The sequence below is a fragment of the Thermobia domestica genome, chromosome 13, assembly GCF_964235325.1.
Source record: "Thermobia domestica chromosome 13, izTheDome1.hap1.1, whole genome shotgun sequence".
NCBI classification, from domain to species: domain Eukaryota; kingdom Metazoa; phylum Arthropoda; class Insecta; order Zygentoma; family Lepismatidae; genus Thermobia; species Thermobia domestica.
Genome location: NC_137466.1, coordinates 417280 through 438618, shown reverse-complemented (window position 1 = coordinate 438618; position 21339 = coordinate 417280).

Sequence of the window (21339 nt, the reverse complement as noted above, 5' to 3'; positions counted from 1 at the left end):
TCAAACCTATTTGGGATGAATATATAAAACCGACAACACCTTCAAAAAGGACACCTAAATCTGGAGAAGGAATAAAGGTATATAACGAATTATCAAAAGAATACATATGGATGGATGATGTGAGAAAACTGATTGATCGCTTGATTGTTATTAATGGGGAAGAAAAATCTGGAAATGATAACTTTTATAATGAGAAAGTAGGTATTATGGATATGATTAATTCTAAACTCATACAATTTATACCTAATGATCCAAAAGGTATAGGTTATTTGATAAAGATATTGAATACGCTACCACCACGATTCTGGAATGATGAGAAGCTTGGGAAAGGACTAATGAATAAGATTTTAAACATAAAGGGAATACCGGAGTTACATATACCAGGCTTCAGATTTTGTGGGCCTTTTACGAAGCTTCAAGAAAGGTTAGAGAGAGGTGATGAAGGTATTAACCCATTAGATGAGGCTTGTAAAGAACATGATATATACTATAGGGATAATAAAGATACAGAATCAAGACATATTGCAGATAAGGAATTAGAGAATAAAGCTTGGGAAAGAGTTTTTGATAAAGATGCTAATTTAGTAACTGAAAAACTACCTGCTCTAGGAACTGCTTTAGTGATGAATACAAAAGTAAGATTTGGTTTAGGTTTATAAGTAATGAAAGTAAGATTTGGTTTAGGTTTATATGTACTTTTTTATGGAAATTTTTCATAAAAAGCTTTTAATTTTATAACAAATATGCAGTTAAAAGGTTTTACATTTACGATTCCTAATCAGGAACTTAAACAATTAAATATAGATCACATTTTAACTAACAAACAACTCAAACAAAAGGAAGCAAAACTAAGTAAAGGACAATATATGTCTCTATCTCTTTCTATACCACAACTTAAGAAAATAAACAAAGAAATGAAGACAAATGATAATAAAGTTCATTATGGTGGTTTTATATTTACTATTCCAACGATTTTAGCTTTAATAGGTGCTCTAGGTTCTGTTGCTGGAGGTGCGGCTGCTATTGCTAAGACTGTAGATGATGCAAAAAAGAATAAAATGGAATTAGAGGAACAAAAGCGACATAACTTAGCAATGGAAGAAAAACAAGGTGGTAAGCTTTCAAAAAACGTGAACTCCAAAACAGTAAAGAAAAAGAAGAAATTAAACCTTTAAGTAATTTAGGCCTAATACAACTTAAGATAAGAAACTTTAGAGGTGTATTTATGAGTGATGAGTTGCCTAAACAACCAAGGAAGAATGAGTGTGGTATTGTTAATTTTGATACGTCTAAAAATATAGGAACGCATTGGATTTGTTATTGGAAAAAAGGAAATAGAAAGTATGTGTTTGATTCATTTGGAGGTAATCCGCCAAAAACACTCGTAAAATATCTTGGTCATAATATAGAGTACAATAGCAGCCGTATACAACATTTTAACGAGGTAATTTGTGGACATTTATGCATTACAGTGTTAAAATGTTTACAGATGGGTATAGTTTTTCAGAAATTATTAGTCAGGTGAATAGGAATAAGGATATTTGGAGAAGTTATATTTAAGTTTTTATGGGTTTATTTTATGGGCTTAATTCATAAAACGATTACAAATATTTTTTATAATAAATATGGATAAGATAGAATCATATGAATTACAATCCTTTAAACCTAATCAAAAAACAATCGAGAATTTAAATAAGCCAAACAGATCTATTGAATTTGATATTGACGTGGGTGATGGCTTCATACATCCTTATTATGCTGATATTTATGTAACTTTTGAAATTAGAGGTAGAGATGCTGATGGAGAATATACTACTGGTCAAAATATTAGACTTATTAATAATTTCTTCCCACATTTGTTTTCTCAAATTCAAGTTAGTAAGCATGGACAGATCTTAGATATTATAGATTATCCTGGTTTAACTTCAACAGCTGTAAACACATGTACGATTTCAAAACCAGAGGCAAATCACTATGATGAATGTGGATGGGAAGGAATTACGTGGGCAAGAACGGATGAAGAAATAGTGTTTTTGCTAAGACTTTTGCCAGGATTTTGTTCAGATTTTAAAGATATTATGTGGAAAGGAGGTTTGAAATATACATTTAAAAGAAGTGGTTCTGATGATAATGCATTTGCTATTTGGAAAACAAAAAAGCAGGATGGAACATATGAGAATGATCAACCACATCCAGGTAAAGTTAAGATTACAAATATGGAGTTAAGAATGCCTATTGTTAATTATGAACCTAACTATGCCACCTTGTTAAGATCTAATATGTTAAAAGAAGGTAAGATTCCTATTTCATTCAACACGTATCAATGTTTGCAGAAGACTGTTAGTGGGAAGTATTTAGATTTCGATTTAACCACACAATTTAACTCAAGTGAATTTGATATGCCTAATTTTGTGATTGCCTTTTTCCAAACTGATAGAAATGATAATCAAGAAAAAGATTCAAGCTATTTTGATCATTGTAAAGTTCAGAATATCCATTTTCGTAATTCTAGAAATGAATCTTTCCCATTAGAATCTTTAAACTTAGATTTTGCAAAACATAAGTATTTGAAAGTTGATGAAATGTATACGATATATAAGCGAGCTACAGTTGGAAATACTGAAATGTTTTATTATCCTAAAGAATTTTTAGAAAATAGGCCGATGTTCGTAATTAACACAAGCAAGCATAAATCAGTAACTATAAATGATAGAACCAATTTGAAACTGACTGTTAATTTTGAAAGCGATGTACCAGATAAAACAATTTGCTATGTTGTTATGATTGGTAAGAAAAATTTAGAGTATGATGTTGAGAAAGAAAAAATAATTGAGAAGATATAAATCAATTATATGTTTATTAGATTTGTTTAGTTTGTAAGTGTTTTTATGACAATATCATAAAAACTTATTTAATGAAATGACTATTCCAGATAACATTCCACGTGAGAATTTAATTGCGTTAATTGAAGATACTATATTAAATCTTGAGAAGTTATTAATGAAAAACAAAAGGAAGTTTAAGAGAATAAAATGTGTTTATACTACTCTTATTACGTTATCAATTCTATTATCAGCTTCTACAGGGTTCATCAATGTATTTATTCCTGTTACAGTGTATTCAATTATTACAGCTGCATTTGGTTCGGCTTCTGCTGTTATCACTGGTCTATCAACACGGTTTAATATAGCTTCAAAGAAAGAATATTATAAAAATATGGTGAATCGAATTGGGCTGTTTAAAGATGAGCTTAATGTAATTAAGCTCATGAATGGTGAATTAACAGATGAAAATGTAAGAGATATTGTTAACAGAATCAATGACATACTTAACGAAATTCGAGGCTATTAGAAAAATTCTATTTATAATAAATATGGCAAAACACGTTGATTTTTTAAATAAACTTGGAAGTCTTGAACAAAAACAGGTTATTGGATTAAAAGAATTAGAATTAAATACAGAATATAAGATTGTGAAAATGGAAAAGATTAAAACTAAGTTTGGAAAGAGCATTTTAGTTGAATGTGAAGAGTTTAAGGTATTTCTTCCACCTAGATTTACAAAACACTTAACAGATAAGATGATTGATGAAATTGTTAAAGATGGATTTAAATCAAATATACTGGTTTAAAAGATAATTATCCAACTGTTGAGTTCTGTATGTAAATTTCAAATGAGGATCGGTTTTGTGAATCCAAAAAATAATAAAAATGAACAAAAATATGTCGTCAGAAGTAAAAAATGGAGTGAATAGAATGAATCCTCAAAAGAAATTTATACTTACTAATAATTTCAATGTAATTGTGAAAAATGTGCAAACCGAAGTTCAAGTTGTTTTTGATATTAACGGCTGTCTATTCAGCTTGAATTATGATCAGTGGACAGAGTTTAAGAAGTCATTGTTTCCTATAGAGAACGAGGTTAGCAGAAGATTCCATTATCAGTATCCGAACTTGTAACTATCAATATACTAATTTGTAACTATTATGTAATTATGTAGAATTTAGTTAACTTTTATGATAAAATCATAAAAGTGTTTTTGTAATTTTATTTTACTAGATTTAGTGATTTTTTTAACTAAATTTAGTGATTTTTTGTTTGTTTTTGTAACTAGATTTAGTGATTTTTTGTAACTAGATTTACTGATTTTTGAAGACAAAACCGGTTATAATCAGATTTTTGTAACCAGATTTAGTGATTTTTTGTTTTTGTAACTAGATTTAGCGATTTTTTGTAACCAGATTTAATGATTTTTTGTAACTAGATTTAATGATTTTTTTGTAACAGATTTAGTGATAGAATGCATTAGAAGTTATTATGAGTAAGATAGAAGTTATTTGAGATGTGATAGAAGTTATTTGGGATAGGGAGTGCGCTAGAAATTATTAGGGGTAGATTAGAAGTTATTAGAGATGATAGGGTGACATATAGTTAAAATGGGGCTAATAATAATAAATTTGTCTGCTGAATCCCCATTCCCTCTCTACTCGCAATCCTTTTTACTTCGTTTGTACAGAAATGTGGAGGCGAAATTTTCGTTTGTACACAATTAGGGGCGCCGCCAAAACAGAAAATTGGGGTCTGTCTAAGTGGTAGCCTCTCACCATGTACAATTCAACCACAAATTTTCGCAATCGTTTGTACTTCGTTTGTACAAAAATGTGTAGGCGAAATGTTTATTTGTACACAATTAGGTGCGCCGCCAGAACGAAAACAAATTGAGGGTCTGTCTAAGTGCTAGCCCCCGATCATGTCCAATTCAATCACAAATTGTCGCAATCGTTTGTACGTCGTTTGTACAGAAGTGTGCATGCGAAATGTTTGTTTGTACACAATTGGGGACGCCGCCAGAACGAAAACAAAGTGAGGGCTGTCTAAGTGGTAGCCCTCAACCATTTCCAATTCAATCACAAATTGTCGCAATCGTTTATACGTCGTTTGTACAGAAATGTGCAGGCGTAATTTTCTTTTGTACACAATTTAGGGGCGACGCCAGAAAGAAGACAATGTGGGGTCTGTCTAAATGGTAGCACCTCCATCATGTCCAATTCAATCACAAATTGTCGCATTTGTTTGTACACATTAAGGGCGCCGCCAGAACGAAAACAAAGTGGGGTGCTTTCTAAGTGGTAGCCCCCCACCATGTCCAACTGAATCACAAATTGTCGCAATCGTTTGTACTTTGTTTGTACAGAAATGAGCAGTCGAAATATTTGTTTGTACACAATTAGGGGCGCCGCCAGAAGGAAAACAAAGTGGGGCTGTCTAAGTGGTAGCCCCCGATCATGTCCAATTCAATCACAAATTGTCGCAATCGTTTGTATGTCATTTGTACAGAAATGTGCAGGCAAATTTTCCGTTTGTACACAATTAGGGGCGCCGCCAAAACGAAAACAATGTGGGGGCTGTCTAAGTGGTAGCCCCCCTACCATGTCCAATTGAATCGCAAATTGTCGCAAGTGTTTGTACTTCGTTTGTACAGAAATGTGCAGGCGAAATTTTTGTTTGTACACAATTAAATTCGCCGCCAGAACGAAAACAAAGTGGATGCTGTCTAAGTGGTAGCCCTCAACCATTTCCAATTCAATCACAAATTGTCGCAATTGTTTACACGTCGTTTGTACAGAAATGTGCAGGCGCAATTTTCTTTTGTACACAATTTAGGGGCGACGCCAGAAAGAAGACAATGTGGGGTCTGTCTAAATGGTAGCACCTCCATCATGTCCAATCAATCACAAATTGTCATAATCGTTGTTCATCGTTTGTACAGAAATGTGCAGGCGTAATTTTCGTTTGTACACAATTAATGGCGCCGCCAGAACGAAAACAAAGTGGGGGCTGTCTAAGTGGTAGCCCCCGACCATGTCCAATTCAATCACAAATTGTCACAATCGTCTGTACGTCGTTTGTACAGAAATGTGCAGGCAAAATGTTAGTTTGTACTCAATTTAGGGACGCCGCCAGAACGAAAACAAAGTGGGGTGCTTTCTAAGTGGTAGCCCCCCACCATGTCCAACTGAATCACAAATTGTCGCAATCGTTTGTACTTCGTTTGTACAGAAATGAGCAGTCGAAATATTTGTTTGTACACAATTAGGGGCGCCGCCAGAAGGAAAACAAAGTGGGGCTGTCTAAGTGGTAGCCCCCGATCATGTCCAATTCAATCACAAATTGTCGCAATCGTTTGTATGTCATTTGTACAGAAATGTGCAGGCGAATTTTCCGTTTGTACACAATTAGGGGCGCCGCCAAAACGAAAACAATGTGGGGGCTGTCTAAGTGGTAGCCCCCCTACCATGTCCAATTGAATCGCAAATTGTCGCAAGTGTTTGTACTTCGTTTGTACAGAAATGTGCAGGCGAAATTTTTGTTTGTACACAATTAAATTCGCCGCCAGAACGAAATAAAGTGGGTGCTGTCTAAGTGGTAGCCCTCAACCATTTCCAATTCAATCACAAATTGTCGCAATCGTTTACACGTCGTTTGTACAGAAATGTGCAGGCGCAATTTTCTTTTGTACACAATTTAGGGGCGACGCCAGAAAGAAGACAATGTGGGGTCTGTCTAAATGGTAGCACCTCCATCATGTCCAATCAATCACAAATTGTCATAATCGTTGTTCATCGTTTGTACAGAAATGTGCAGGCGTAATTTTCGTTTGTACACAATTAATGGCGCCGCCAGAACGAAAACAAAGTGGGTACTGTCTAAATGATAGCCCCCACCATATCCAATTCAATCACAAATTATATCAATCGCTTGTACATTATTTGCACAGAAATGTGCAGGCGAAATTTTCGTTTGTACATTAGTAGGGGCGCCGCCAGAACGAAAACAATGTGGGGGACTATATAAATGGTAGAAACATTAAAAAAAATGTGTCACATTTATGGAGTATTTTTCTAACAGGACTTTGTTCACACTATTGTGTCGATTGGTATGTTCACACTATCGTGTGATTCAGTATATTGACCTTATTCTAACTATAATGGAATTAAATGTTTTTGGTTTTTTTATATTTATATTTATACTTACAATCATTATTGTTGAGTTAGTTTATTAAACTCGGCTCTTATTATTAAACTTATTCATTATTTCTTACGTGAGCTAAATCCTTATGAGAATTTTTTTTCTTTCTATCTTGCGCAGAAACCGTTATTCTTATCTCGTACAGGAAATTGATAAGTGGAAGATATAACAAATTCACAAAGTAGACTGTTAAAGGGAAAATTACAACACAGTATTTTGTTTTATTTGAACATCTTCATTAAACTCATTTTGCAGAAACTATAGAATGCATGGTGAAGGATTTTGGTGCATTCAGCATTCTGATTTACGAGCAGAGTTTCTAACTGGCCGGGATTTGCTGTGATTTTGATTAAGGCCGGTGACCGGTACAAACTTCTTATTAGCCCCCTTCTGACTGGTATTTTGGAATATGCAATCCAGAATATAACATTGAACATCGAAATTTTTCAACAGTGCCTTTACAAACACAAATTTCCGTTGTATTATACATTGTCGATATTTTTTTAATGTATGGCAGTTTTTTTTATTTATTTAACATAAGAAATTTGTTTCACCTTTATATTTTATTGTAAATAATTTTATACATTTATTGAGAGTAGAAAATGACTTTTGAAAGCAATTTCCTTTGTTTGAAGTGTAAGTTTATAGAGTAAATTTCATTTTATGAATCAACTATTGTTACATAAAGATTACTATCCAGTATTATTCATCTGTTTCGATAATTTTAAACAAGTGGCAATTGCTGGTAAATACAATAACGATCAATACAGTCTTCAGTTTCTCATTTGTACAGAGAATTTTGAGGGTGTGCCGGTAATTTTGTTTTTCTGAGTTGGCAACCTATTTACGAGGTTTTGTTTCAACTCTGCTACGTAGTGGCTCCGTACTGACACTCCGCATGCAAATAAGTATGTAAGGCTACCATACGCCCCAGTTTCTTAAAATTTGTCCCGGTGTGCAGAAATTTTCCTTCTTGTCCTGTTTTCTTTATTATTATTAATTACATATCAAAATTTCTGAAAAGATAATAAAATCGACTTATTCCTTTTGCTTTCAATTCCGACAATACTATAGGAACAATTTCATTCTAATCTTTATTATTATTCCAATCGCTGCTTCCACGGATATAACATGCAATGTTTAAATCCTCCTAAGTAGCACTCTTATCACTAAAAGTAAGAATTATACCCCGAGGTGGCAACAAATTATTGTGACGTTGCAGACCAGCCCCGAAAACACATTTTTTCTGCTTCAGAAAAAAAATGCAAATCGCTTTCTTTTAGTTCGCATTTTAGGTTAACAAAAATAAATCAGTCTATTGAAATTTGAAAACAACTTCATAAATCTGGATTTTTTTCTTTATAGGCATGTAGAGCATGTAAAGGTGGTATGTGTAATAATATTGAAAATATAATTTTTGCCTAAATATTGTATGTTCACTGATTGCGTTTATATTGTATAACAGCTTCTAGCTTCTATAATAATTTTTAGCATTGTTGATTAAGTATGGACTATATTAATACATAATTTTAAGTTGTATAACTAGTGCGATACTGTAGTAAAATTCGAAAGATAAAATTAATACAAAATGCAATATTTACTACTAATTTGTAAGATGTCCCGTTTTTTCTGTTTTCAAAAAGTATGGTAGCCTTAAAGTATGCAAAACCATACAAAATAAATTGTACTGTAAATTGTACCCCTCTGATAGTGCTCTAAAACGGGTCGGGTTACGGGTCGGGTCGGGTCGGGTTGTCAGATCGGGTCAGTCGGGTTAGCTCGTGTCGGGTCACTCGGGTCGGGTCGTCACATTCTTCACTTATTTTGAAATACTATAAGGAGCTTTGTTGTAGAATTCAATTCGAAGTTGGTGAATGAATGATAATTGTGACTAATTGTAGGTGAAATAGTAATAAAATTTTAATTTAACCCTATATTAACTAATTGGCATTGTAATTGTAATTAATATTACAACTGACTTTTTTCCTTTCTGCGTTTCTATGTCAAGTTAAATGTCACATTAAGTGAAATTGAAAGGAAATATCTAGTTAACGTCCCACGTTATGCACCAACGCTAAGAGAGACAGTGATGATGAGAAATAATTGAAGTGGTTGAATGAAGAAAGTGGGAGGAAATGGGAGAACACCGAGAAATCACATGCACACGGTGTTTGTCCACCAGCAAACTTACTTGGTACTAGCTGGAATCAATACCCATGGACCTTCGGGTCAAACATCTGCCTTTGGGCAGGGCACATTATTATTATTATTATTATTATTATTATTATTATTATTATTATTATTATTATTATTATTATTATTACTAAGAGTGCCTAAGAAAGTTCCGCCGCCTTTTCACCAACACCTTCGAACATTGATATGTAATCTAAGACGTACCTGGAATATCAAAAATCGTCTCCATCAGCCTCGACGACCTTCTGCCGACGTTCTGGATGGCTATGGATTCCATCGCAGTCGAATTTGGTGGCACGTGAAGTGAAGAAGGTATCAAGTGCATATTGAACCTCTACTAGTGATTTGAATTGGCGTTCTCTAAGGTGATTGTTCAAGGAATGGAGCAGGTGATAATCGGACGGTACAATGCCCGTCGAGTATGGCGGATCCAATAGTGTTTTCCATCCAAGGTGTAGAATGGTGTACAGGGTCATTTTAGCCACGTGGGGCTTAGCGTTGCCTTGTAACAGGAGGACCCCTTTGCTATTCAGAACTGCTGGATTCAGACAGTACACAATGACAGTACACAGTTGCATTGATGATCTGACCAGCTGGTAGCAGTTCCCGATGGACGATGCCTCGAGCAGTCCACAAAATGCACAGGAGAACCTTATTCTAGTGTAGTGCCGGCTTGGGCTGTTTTTGAACCGGTTCATGGGATGCTAACAAACGATGACGGCGCCGTGGAGCTTCGTACAGGATTCACTTCCCATCACATGTCAACACCCTCTCCAGAAATTGCTCCTTCGTCAGACGAGACACCAAAGAAACACAGGTGTCTGCTCGCGTTGCTTTCTGGCTCCTAGTCAAATCATGTAGGACCCATCAACCCAACTTGCAGTGCTTCCCAAGTTGATGGTGGTGGCGCCGAATGGTTTCTCCACTCACACTGAATTGTAGTACCAGTTCCTCACATGTCTGTCTTCGCCTCAATTGGTGCCTGAAGATCTTTATTTTGAACATCTGTTTGTCTTCCGGCACGTGGTGCGTCTTCGAGTGTTTCGTCACCGTCCTTAAACCGTCATACCACTGCACTCTCCGCGTAGTCACGACACCCTCACCAAAGGCCTGTCATATCTTCCGCCCCGCGGAGCAGCAATTTGAACTCGTACAGCAAACAAGCCCTTATGACGCTCTGTGAAAGCCCCATGTTCACTCAGTCCTTACGCACGTTCACGGTGTATCTGAACAGCCACAACCAAGTAGTATGTTGGATATACTTACTAGTGTTGCTCACGAGACCAGGTTTGGGATATTCTCATCTCGAAAATGTGTCGTGAAGGTAGTCTCGTCTCAAAAAGTGCATATGTTTCTATTGAAAGAGCCCTTCATGAAAATTCTGTCTCGTCTCGTCTCGTCCAACAACTGACCTTCGCCTTATATCCATTCGCATTCAACTCACGGTGTGAGGGCCAATTGAACACAGACCTCAACAAAGAGACAAAACTTTCTTGGTCACCATTCAGATTATTATTATTATTATTATTATTATTATTATTATTATTATTATTATTATTATTATTATTATTATTATTATTGATGCGGTAGTGATTTGACTTTCTCCGTAATTAAATATTCGCTAATTTTATGTAACGTTGCAAATATCTTCTAGATAAATTAATCAAGAAAAAAATAAAAGGTAATTCCCTACAGAATGATATTTCAGTGCAATTAGTTCCTTATGATTCTATCAGACAGCAACCCTGTTTTTAAATAGAAAAATCGGAATGTTAACGTGATGAAATTTTTGTTTGTTACAAAGCAAAAAATATTAAAAGAAGTTCTATATACATTCCTTACTAGAAAATAATGTTGTCTTCAGACCTTCAAATTTTATTTTGACTTTCGAAGTTGATTGCCTAAATTTTAACCTTAGAAATTTGGATGTGGAGTAAAATAACGAAGGTTGGCAGGGTAGAGAGGAAAACGAATTAGGAAATGCTGAAAAATGCAAGAGACGAGAGCAATATTGGACTATATAAGGAAGCGAAAAAATGGACGGATCACAAGTTTCGATCTTGCTAAGGGATTGCATTCTGAGAGATGTAGTAAAGGGGGTGATACCAGGAGTGCGAGAGTGTGTAAGAAGGTTGCAATTGATAGATTGTAATAAGGATGGTGGTACATTATGTTGGGTTGCGAGGCAGATATTAGCGGGAAATCGCAAAAATGGAAGCTTCTTACCTAGTTCACGGAAACTGGCATGTCAATAATGGCAGAACACTGAGGAGGAGGATAATTATACTACAAATAAAAAAGCTGAAACAATGGTTTATGCATAAGAATTGGTCAGCATCTTTTTTCTGGTGGCAGTTTTGTAAGGTTCTAGCTCTTTAAACTGGTTAGATTGTAAGGTCAGGTCACTCGGGTCGGTTGTCGGGTTAGTTCACCTCGGGTCGGTTCACTCGGGTCACTTTGGGTCGGGGCAATCGGGTCAGTTCGGGTCGGGTTGTCGGGTTAGGTCAGTCAATTCGGGTCACGGGTGGGGTTGGGTCGGTCTTCAACATATATAATTTCCACGAAAATCACAATATACCACGGTTTATACCTCATTGGACTTCCAATAAAACATTTTCAATGATGTGTACACCATGTCGCCATTTTTGTATGAGGGAATTTCTAGAGGGATTTTGTGGGAAATTGATGGAGTGTAGATTCCTGTGTGTGTGTGTGTGTGTGTGTGATACCTTACAGGATAAAAGATGCCGAGGAAGTGTGTAAATAAACCGGACAATTTCTGTTACGTATGCGGGGAGCTGACATTTAAATCACAACGTCGATGTTTTACTCCACTTGTGAGGAAGTGTTATCAGTTATATTTTGATTGCTGTGTAGGAGACCAGGATAAGAATTGGGTTCCTCACTACATTTGTTGTACTTGCGTGAAACGTCTGACTGAGTGGGCAAATGGTGAACGAAACATGAACTTTGCAGTACCGATGATCTGGAGGGAACCAACAGATCATTCTTCAGACTGCTACTTTTGTATGACACAGATAAAAGAAATAAGTAGTAAATCTAACCACATAGTACAGTACCCTAATTTGCCATCAGCAATTAGGCCAGTTCCACACAGTCCAGAATTACCTGTAACAGTACCTCCTCCTTGTCTTACGGTAAATGAGGATTACGTACTTAAGGCAACTATTGAAGTTCCAAATGAAGAAGATTATCCTACTTATGTAGGAAGCACATCTACATTGGATCCCCATCTGATAACTCCGGGTGAACTAAATGACCTCGTACGGGATTTAAAACTCTCCAAGACACAGATAGAACTTCTTGATTCTAAACTTAAGGCTGGAATCTGCTCCATCAAGACACTAAAGTGTGTATTTTTCGAAACCTTCATACAGAGTTTCAATACTATTATTCTCAAGAAAATGATTTAGTGTATTGTAATAATATCTGTGCTGTGATGGATACACTTGGACATGCACATATAAGTATAGAGTGGAGATTGCTTATTGACTCTTCGAAAACTAGTTTTAAGGCTGTCCTTTTGCACAATGGCAACAAATTTCCTTCAGTGCCTTTGGCTTATGCAACAAATATGAAGGAAACCTATGAAAACATCGAAATAGTGTTAGAAAAAATTCAGTATGAGAAATACAAGTGGACCGTTTGCTGTGATTTACAAGTCATTTCTTTGTTAATGGGTTCGCAGCTTGGTTATACGAAATATTGTTGTTTCCTCTGCGAATGGGACAGCAGGAACAAAGCGGAATATTACATCAAGAAGGAATGGCCAACACATGTATTAACTCCTGGACAGAAGAATGCTGTTTATTTCTTACTGGTGAGCCCTGATAAGATAATTCTACCTCCTCTTCACATAAAGTTGGGGCTCTTCAAAAACTTTGTTAGGGCAATGGACAAAAGTAATTCAGGATTTTGCTACCTCAAGGAAAAAAATCCTCGGGTTAGTGACGCTAGGGATTTTTGTAGACCCCCAAATAAGATGTTTGATTCGTGACCAAAAATTTGAGGATCTCTTAACTCTGGTTGAGAAAGCAACTTGGTGTTCATTTAAATGTTTAACAGAGAAATATTTAGGAAACAAGAAAGCCCCAAATTAACGTGAAATTGTGAGTGATTTCTGGCAATCATTCAATGAAATGGGTTGCAACATGTCCCTTAAAGTTCACTTTCTAGACTCCCACCTGCATTTCTTTCCTGAAAACGTTGGTGCCGTTAGTGATGAGTATGGGGAACATTTTCATCAGGACACTTCCTCCATGGAGAAGAGATACCAGTGACAGTGGAGTTCAAAAATGCTAGCTGATTACTGTTGGACACTTGAAAGAGATGTTCCAGAAGCCAAACACAGAAGAAAGTCAACAACTAAAACATATTAGTTGAGGTAAGTAAGTGTCCATTTATTAAGAAGATACCACTAACTTCTTTTGTATTATTTATTAAGTAGATATATAAAGGTGACACAGTGTATACGTCATTGAAAATATGTTTTATTTCGAATCCAATAAGATATAAACCGTGCTTATATTGCAATTTTCGTGGAAGTTATATGTGATTTTATCTGCACTAATGAATATTGTAAAACGAACAGTACACATAACATATTTTTTATATAAATATGTTTATTTCTCTAGATAGAATAATGCTATTCTTATGAAACTTAGAGGGCTTACTAAGTATAAATTAAGCTGACATACAATATAATTTGTGCGTTTATATACCTAAGGTACCCGAGCTACAAGTATGAAAATGGTTTTAAATAAAAAAACAAAAATAAAAGAAATTTGAGGGGAAATTTTCCGAAAAAACCTCTGTCACGGGAAAGCTGAGGGTGATGGAGAAAAACTGATTGCAGATTCGAATTCTGCGTGAAAAGTTCTATTAGAATCAGGTATTTTCTTCCGTGTGCCAGAGAAAAAGATTTTTTTTTCGAATAGTGTAATAGGTACCATTTTCAAACTCAGCAACCGTTATTCAAACTTGTTAACGTTGATCGCAGATATTAAAAATACTCACATCCGTATATTATTTAATACAAACGAAAACTTTACCTGCACATTACTGTACAAACGATGTACAAACGATTGATATCATTTTCTTTTGAAACGGACGTGGGGAGGTGCTACCAATTAGGAAGCCTATACCTTGTTATCGTTTTGGTGCGTCCGCAATTGTGTACAAACGAAAAATTCGCCTGCAAATTTGTGTACAAAACCATACAAACAAGTGCGACAGTTTGTGGTGGAATTCGACATGGTGGGAGGGCTATCAGAGAGACCATAGTTTGTTATCGTGTTGGCGGGGACACATTTATGTGCAAACGAAAATTTCAGCTGCACATTTATGTACAAAGGCGTATAAACAAGTGCGACAGTTTGTGGTTGAATTGAACATGGCAGGAGGGCTACCATTTAGACATCCCCCACTTTGTTTTCGTTCTTGCGGGGCCCCTAATTGTGTACAAACGAAACTCTCGCCTTCACATTTCTGTATACCTATGTTCAAACGATTGCGACAATTTCTGATTCAATTGCACATGGTGGGAAGGCTACCATTTAGACAGCCCCTACTTTGTTTTCGTTCTGACGTCGCCCCTAATTGTGTACAAACGAAAATTTCGCCTGCACATTTCGGTACAAACGATGTGGAAACGATTGCGACAATTTGTAATTGAATTGGACATGGTGGGGGGGCTATCACTTAGACAGCCCCCAGATTGTTTGTTTTAGTTTTGGCGGCGCTCCTAATTATGTACAAACGAAAATTTGCCTGCACATTTCTGTACAAACGATGTAGAACCGATTGTGACAATTTGTGATTGAATTGGAAATGGGGGGCTACCATTTAGACATCCTTCATTGTTTTCTTTCTGGCGGCGCCCCTAATTGCGTACAAACAAATATTTCGCATGTACATTTCTGTACAAATGATGTACAAACGACTGCGACCATTTGTGCTTGAATAGGACATGGTGGGGGCTATCACTTAGACAGCCCCCCACTTTGTTTTCGTTCTGGCGGCGCCCCTAATTGTGTACCAACGAAAATTTAGCCTTCACATTTCTGTAGAAACGATGTAGAAACGATTGCGACAATTTGTGATTGAATTGGACATGGTGAGGGGCTACCATTTAGACAGCCCCTACTTTGTTTTAGTTTTGGCGGCGCCCCTAATTATGTACAAACAAAACTTTCGCCTGCGCATTTCTGTACAAACGATGTAGAAACGATTGCGACATTTTGTGGTTGAATTGGACATGGTGAAGGGCTACCATTTAGACAGCCCCACTTTGTTTTCGTTCTGGCGGCGCCCCTAATTGTGTACAAACGAAAATTTGGCTTGCACATTTCTGTACAAACGATGTACAAACGAATGCGACAATTTGTGATTGAATTGGACAATGTGGTGGGCTACCACTTAGACAGCCCCCACATTTTCTTCGTTCCGGTGGCGCTATTAATTTTGTACAAACGAAAATCTCGCCTGCACATTTCTCTACAAACGATGTAGGAACGATTGCGAGAATTTGTGATTGAATTGGACATGGTGGAGGGGCTACCATTTAGACAACCCCCACTTTGTTTTCGTTCTGGCGGCGCCCCTAATTGTGTACAAACAAAAATTTCGCCTGCAGATTTCTGTACAAAAGGTGTAGAAACGATTGCGATAATTTATGATTCAATTGGACATGGTGGGGGGGCTACCATTTAGAGAGTCCCCCATCTTTTTCGTTCTGACGACGCCCCTAATTATCTAAAAACCAAAATTTTGCTTGCAGATTTATGTACAAACGATGCACAAACGGTTGCGACAATTTCTGATTCAATTGAACATAGTGGGGACTACCATTTAGACAGGCCCCACTTGTTTTCGTTCTGGCGGCGCCCCTAATTGTGTACAAACGAAAATTTGGCCTACACATTTCAGTTCAAACGATGTAGAAACGATTGCGAGAATTTGTGATTGAATTGGACATGGTGTGGGGCTACTATTTAGACAGCCCCCCACTTTGGTTTCGTTCTGCTTGCGCCCCTAGTTGTGTACAATCGAAAATTTCGCCTTCATATTTCCGTATATACGATGTACAAATGATTGCGACAATTTGTGCTTGAATAGGACATGTTGGTGGGGGGCTATCATTTAGACAGTCCCCAATTTGTTTTCGTTCTGACGGCGCCCCTAATTGTGTATAAACGAAAATTTCTCCTGCACAGTTGTGCACAAACGATTTAGACCATTTCCGAATGATTCTGATAAGGTGGAGGGGCTGTCTAAATGGACGTCTCCTTTTCACCTCTACTGTAATTAAATTCTTCCTCGAGAAAATCTGTAATCAACACTGTCAGTAGCTACGTCCTCGACTAATATACCTTTCCAAGTACAGCTTTATTTTCGTATATTTTTCAACAGTTAACCAATTTAAAACTATCGCAAACAAGAATATGTAGTCAACTTCTGTACTTCCTCTCGAAGGAACCCGTTCAGCGCGTGGAACAAGTAAAAACAACATGTTTGGCGTCTCACAAATGACAAAGGAGAAAAAAGAAAAGCAAAAGCAGCACGGCTGTGCCTTATCGCAGTCAGAGCTGACAACATAGTTTCGGTCGTCACATACGCCAATAGTCCTACAAGAGGTGAACAAGAGTTATACAGTTATAATATACGTTGTGCCACAGTAGCGCTACAGGCGGAATGTGCACGAACTACAAATGAGTATGCTTCTTACAAGCATTAGTCACTGTTGCACCCTCTTTACATTCTACACATCCTTTTTTCTCCCAGTTTTTGGCCTTGACAAGCAGAAATACCAGGCTTTCCGAGTTCACAGGCATAAACTGTTTGTGTACAGAGTACGTTTTCAGTTCTTCGAATGACTGTGCGCGCGAAGAACAAGGGTGATGATCGGGCTACCGTATACGGGAGTCAGAAACACCCGGTTTCAATAATAAATGTAAAATACAAATATAGAGGAGCCTTGACAATGCCGTGAGGATATATATATGTGTGTGTGTGCTTGTGTCAGATTATTATCTAGATCATGATCAAAGGGATTGGATAAACCGTAGTTTGCGGCTTTATCCAGTGTAAAGTTGGATTGAAGCCCATTTTATCCCGTGTATACCATGCGTCAAGAGGGACTATATCCCCTATAGCCCCCCTTGGATCAGCCTATAATATATATATATAGGTATGTTGGTGCACTAGTAAGCTCCCAAGAGTACAGATTAATTCATTCTTGATTTTAATCTACAGAACATATGCTTTTTATGAAAGCAAGGGGACTGCTACCAATAGATGGCTAAATGCCGTAAATAAAATTTAAACTTCAAATGGAACTGGGGTGGATCGCAGACAGTGGCTAATTTAACACGCTTGATTCTAGCGGGTGTAATGCCTGATTTAAAAACCTACTTGATATGGCCTCTGTAGCTAAGTGGACAGCATGTGTAACTGTCATTTTGTGGGTCCTCAGTTCGAGTCTCCGACCAGACTGTTGCATTTTTTTCAAGGAATTAAACACTATAAATGATCGCGTTTGATACTGAAAGAGATTTATCCTATGAAGGAATAAAACCAAGACAAAAAAGGGGAAAGACGGACACTGTTTATCCTTAAATGTTAAGATTTGATTTATTTCGATGTCTTTTGCTATTTCCTTTCCCTCTTTCCTTCTTTTCTCATTTTGTTTAGCTTTACATACTTTTTCGATCTCTGCATGATGCGTATTGTTATTTTCGTTTTCTTTGCATTAATTCCTAAGTCTTAGAACTTAAAGTGAATGGAATTTCTGCAGATTTATCTCGTGATTGTTTCCCTCGTGAGTTACCCCAGTTACACTTCAAGTTTGAATTTTATTTACGACCTTTAGCTATCTACGACAACAGGCCCCATGTTTTCATTAAGAGCATTTGTTCTTGTTCTGTAGATTAAAATCAAGAATAAATTAATCTATACTCTTACTTACTGTTGTCAAAATATTATATATATATATATATATCGGATTCATTGAGGATTAAAAAGAGTTATTTCGGAAATTTACGAAACGGATCTTGAAGAAAGTCGTCGCAACAGTACTGACATCTGGTAGCGTTGTTACGTAACACACGCAATATAAATAAAGCTTCAAAACCCACCGATCCACTCTGACTCACCGACCCATTCTGCTCAGTGCATTGTAGACAAATTCTTCTGAGGAATGATGAAATTGTCTACGTTTTACTTTCAGGGCCTTCCTTTTTCTTCTTTTTTCATTTGTTTCTATTGAAGAAAGAACTTCAGGCAATTGACCATATTTGCAATTTGTCATATTTATTATTATTACTTTCTTTCTTGCAATTTTTCCTACATTATCTTAGATTAGTGACCGCGGTTTATATAAAGTCAAGTACGGTTATGTATGTTTACACTTTCGTCTCTTCCTTTTAAGATACATCCCTATCTGTTTACGTAGTCCAAAAGTAGGCATACACCTCTGCATTGATCAACTATAACATTCTAGTTTATGAGTTACGTACTTTGACTCTTCTGAGCTCAAGATGTAAGTAAAACACATTAAAACAAATAATATAGAAACTATGTCTACCTGATGGATAACAATAAGAAATTATATAAAGTGCAATGAGATGATCAGTACGGTACTTTTTCCCTTTTTTGGTCCACCCTGTATATTATTAATAATTTATATCTTGCATTTATTAATAACTAGCTGAAATACCCACTTTTCGCAAGGGTCAGATAAAATATCTATGTAAACAAACTGAACAACGAAACGATAAAATATCGGTAATTTTCTACTACTTTAACATATCACTGTAAACGCGCCCTGAGACACCCCTGTTTGAAATTTAAAAAGAACGTCTCTGGTCCCCAGGCGATGGGAGTTGCATTTAGAAGTCAACGCCTCTGGAAGAATCACCATTCATCTCAGCGACCGTGAAAACTAAGGATTTGACACTAATATAGGTCATTTTGGATTATTTTTACATGTTTCGGTATCCCGCGGTGACTCCGGACCACATACAATGGTAGCTGATTTTGAGTAATCGCTAATGGAAATGTCACCATTGATTTCAGCGACCGTGAAAACTATGGATTTGACACTAATATCGGTCATTTGGATTACTTTTACGTGTCTCGGTGTCGCCCCCCCCGTGACTTCCAGCGCTTAGCCGAATGGGGTGAATGCGCTCGGAGTTTCACCATTGAGTTCAGCGACCACGAAAGCTATGGATTTGACACTTATATTGGTCATTTTAGGTAATTGTTACATGTCTCGGTAACCTCCTCCATGTGACCCGGGCCCGCATACAATTTCACCTGAATTTGCAAGTCATCGCTAATGAAAGTGTCACCATTGATTTTAGCGACCGCGAAAACTATGGATTTGATACTCATATCTGTCATTTTGGCTGATTTTTACATCTTGGTACCCCCCCCCCACACACACACATATGTGACCCTCGGTCCGCATAGAATGGTAGCTGAATTTGCAAGTCATCGCTAATAAAAGTGTCACCATTGATCTTAGCGACCGCGAAAACTATGTATTTGACACTAATATTGGTCATTTTGGATTACTTTTATATGTTTCGATATTTCAGCCCCCACCCGGTGACCCCTGGCAAGGAGCCGAATAGCGTGAATTGGGAAGTTTATTGCGAGAGGAGCTTCATTATTGATTTCAGCGACCGCGAGAACTATGAATTCGACACTAATATCGGAAATTTTCTACTACTTTTACATGTCCCGAAAAACGCCCCTCTGGTTCGAATTTTGTGAAAAACGTTTAACTTTGATCTGTAGCGTAGACCAAGGTATTTGTGACTAAAATTTGGCAACTCCCGGTGTATTTTTCTGGTTCCCAAGCCGGTTCCGTTAAAAGCCTCCCTGAGACCACCGCTGTTTCGAAATTTGAAAAAACGGCTTCCTCTTGATCTGGGGCCTGGGCTAGGTACCCCTGACCAAAATTTGGTAACTCTCGGTCCACTCGTCTGGTTCCCAGGCCGCACACAGACAGACAGAGAAACAGACATACAAACAAACTGTTTATTTTATTTATATTAAATAAAGAATTAATATACTGCATATCAGCTCTCCAACTTGAACGGCTTGCGAGATACTAAATTTTTCGCAAAAATTCGGACCCTCTTAGAATATGTAATATAATGAAACCGATACATGTATGATAACTTCTTAGTTGAGATTGAGGCTTAAGAATATACCAAAAATCATTTCATTTGACTTTGCAATTTGGATATGATGATCATGCACATAATCACTTTCAATTTTTTATATAATAATTCATATATTACACATGATTCAAACATTTTCCCCAGTAGTTAGCTCCTCTACGAAATCACAGGCTGCGTCTCAAATAAGTCCTATTGCTATTATTACAATAACAAATATCAATGTTTAAAATTGCCTGAAGTTCTTTTGTCAATAGAAACAAATAAAAAGAAAAAGGTTGCCTTGAAAGTAGACAAATTCACCAGTGTTCAGAAGCTGTCTACAATGCACTGAGCAGAATGAGTCTGTGGGCCGTAATACGTTAAGTCAGAGTGAGTCCTGGTGGGTGGGGGTTGCAGTGGGTCACGTTCTGTTGACCCGCGTCCCCCCGACCCGCTCCATCTCTGGACTGTACATACGGATAAAACAATCATATATATGTATTTTAACCTTGATTTTACTGAACCTTCACTAATTTAAGATAATTTACAAAAATGCAAGAAAGCAATTATTAATCACATATATAAAAATACGGTATAGAAATGTATTTTGAAGGAAAAAGTAATTGGTGTACTCGAGACTCGAACTCGAGTTGCCTACTCAATACACTTTACCGACTTATCCGCGGCACAACGTGCAACTTGTCGTTTCGAAGCTTTATTTCTAATGTGTGTGTTACGTAACACCGCTACCAGATGTCAGTAGTGGTGCCATCACCGTCTTGGAGACCAATTTTGAGGTTACAAAATCACTCTTTTAAGCCCCATTAATCCGATTTTTATATACCTCTCTCTCTCTCTCTCTATATATATATATATATATATATATTGGCAAGAGTAAGTAAGAGTATAGATTAAGTTATTCTTG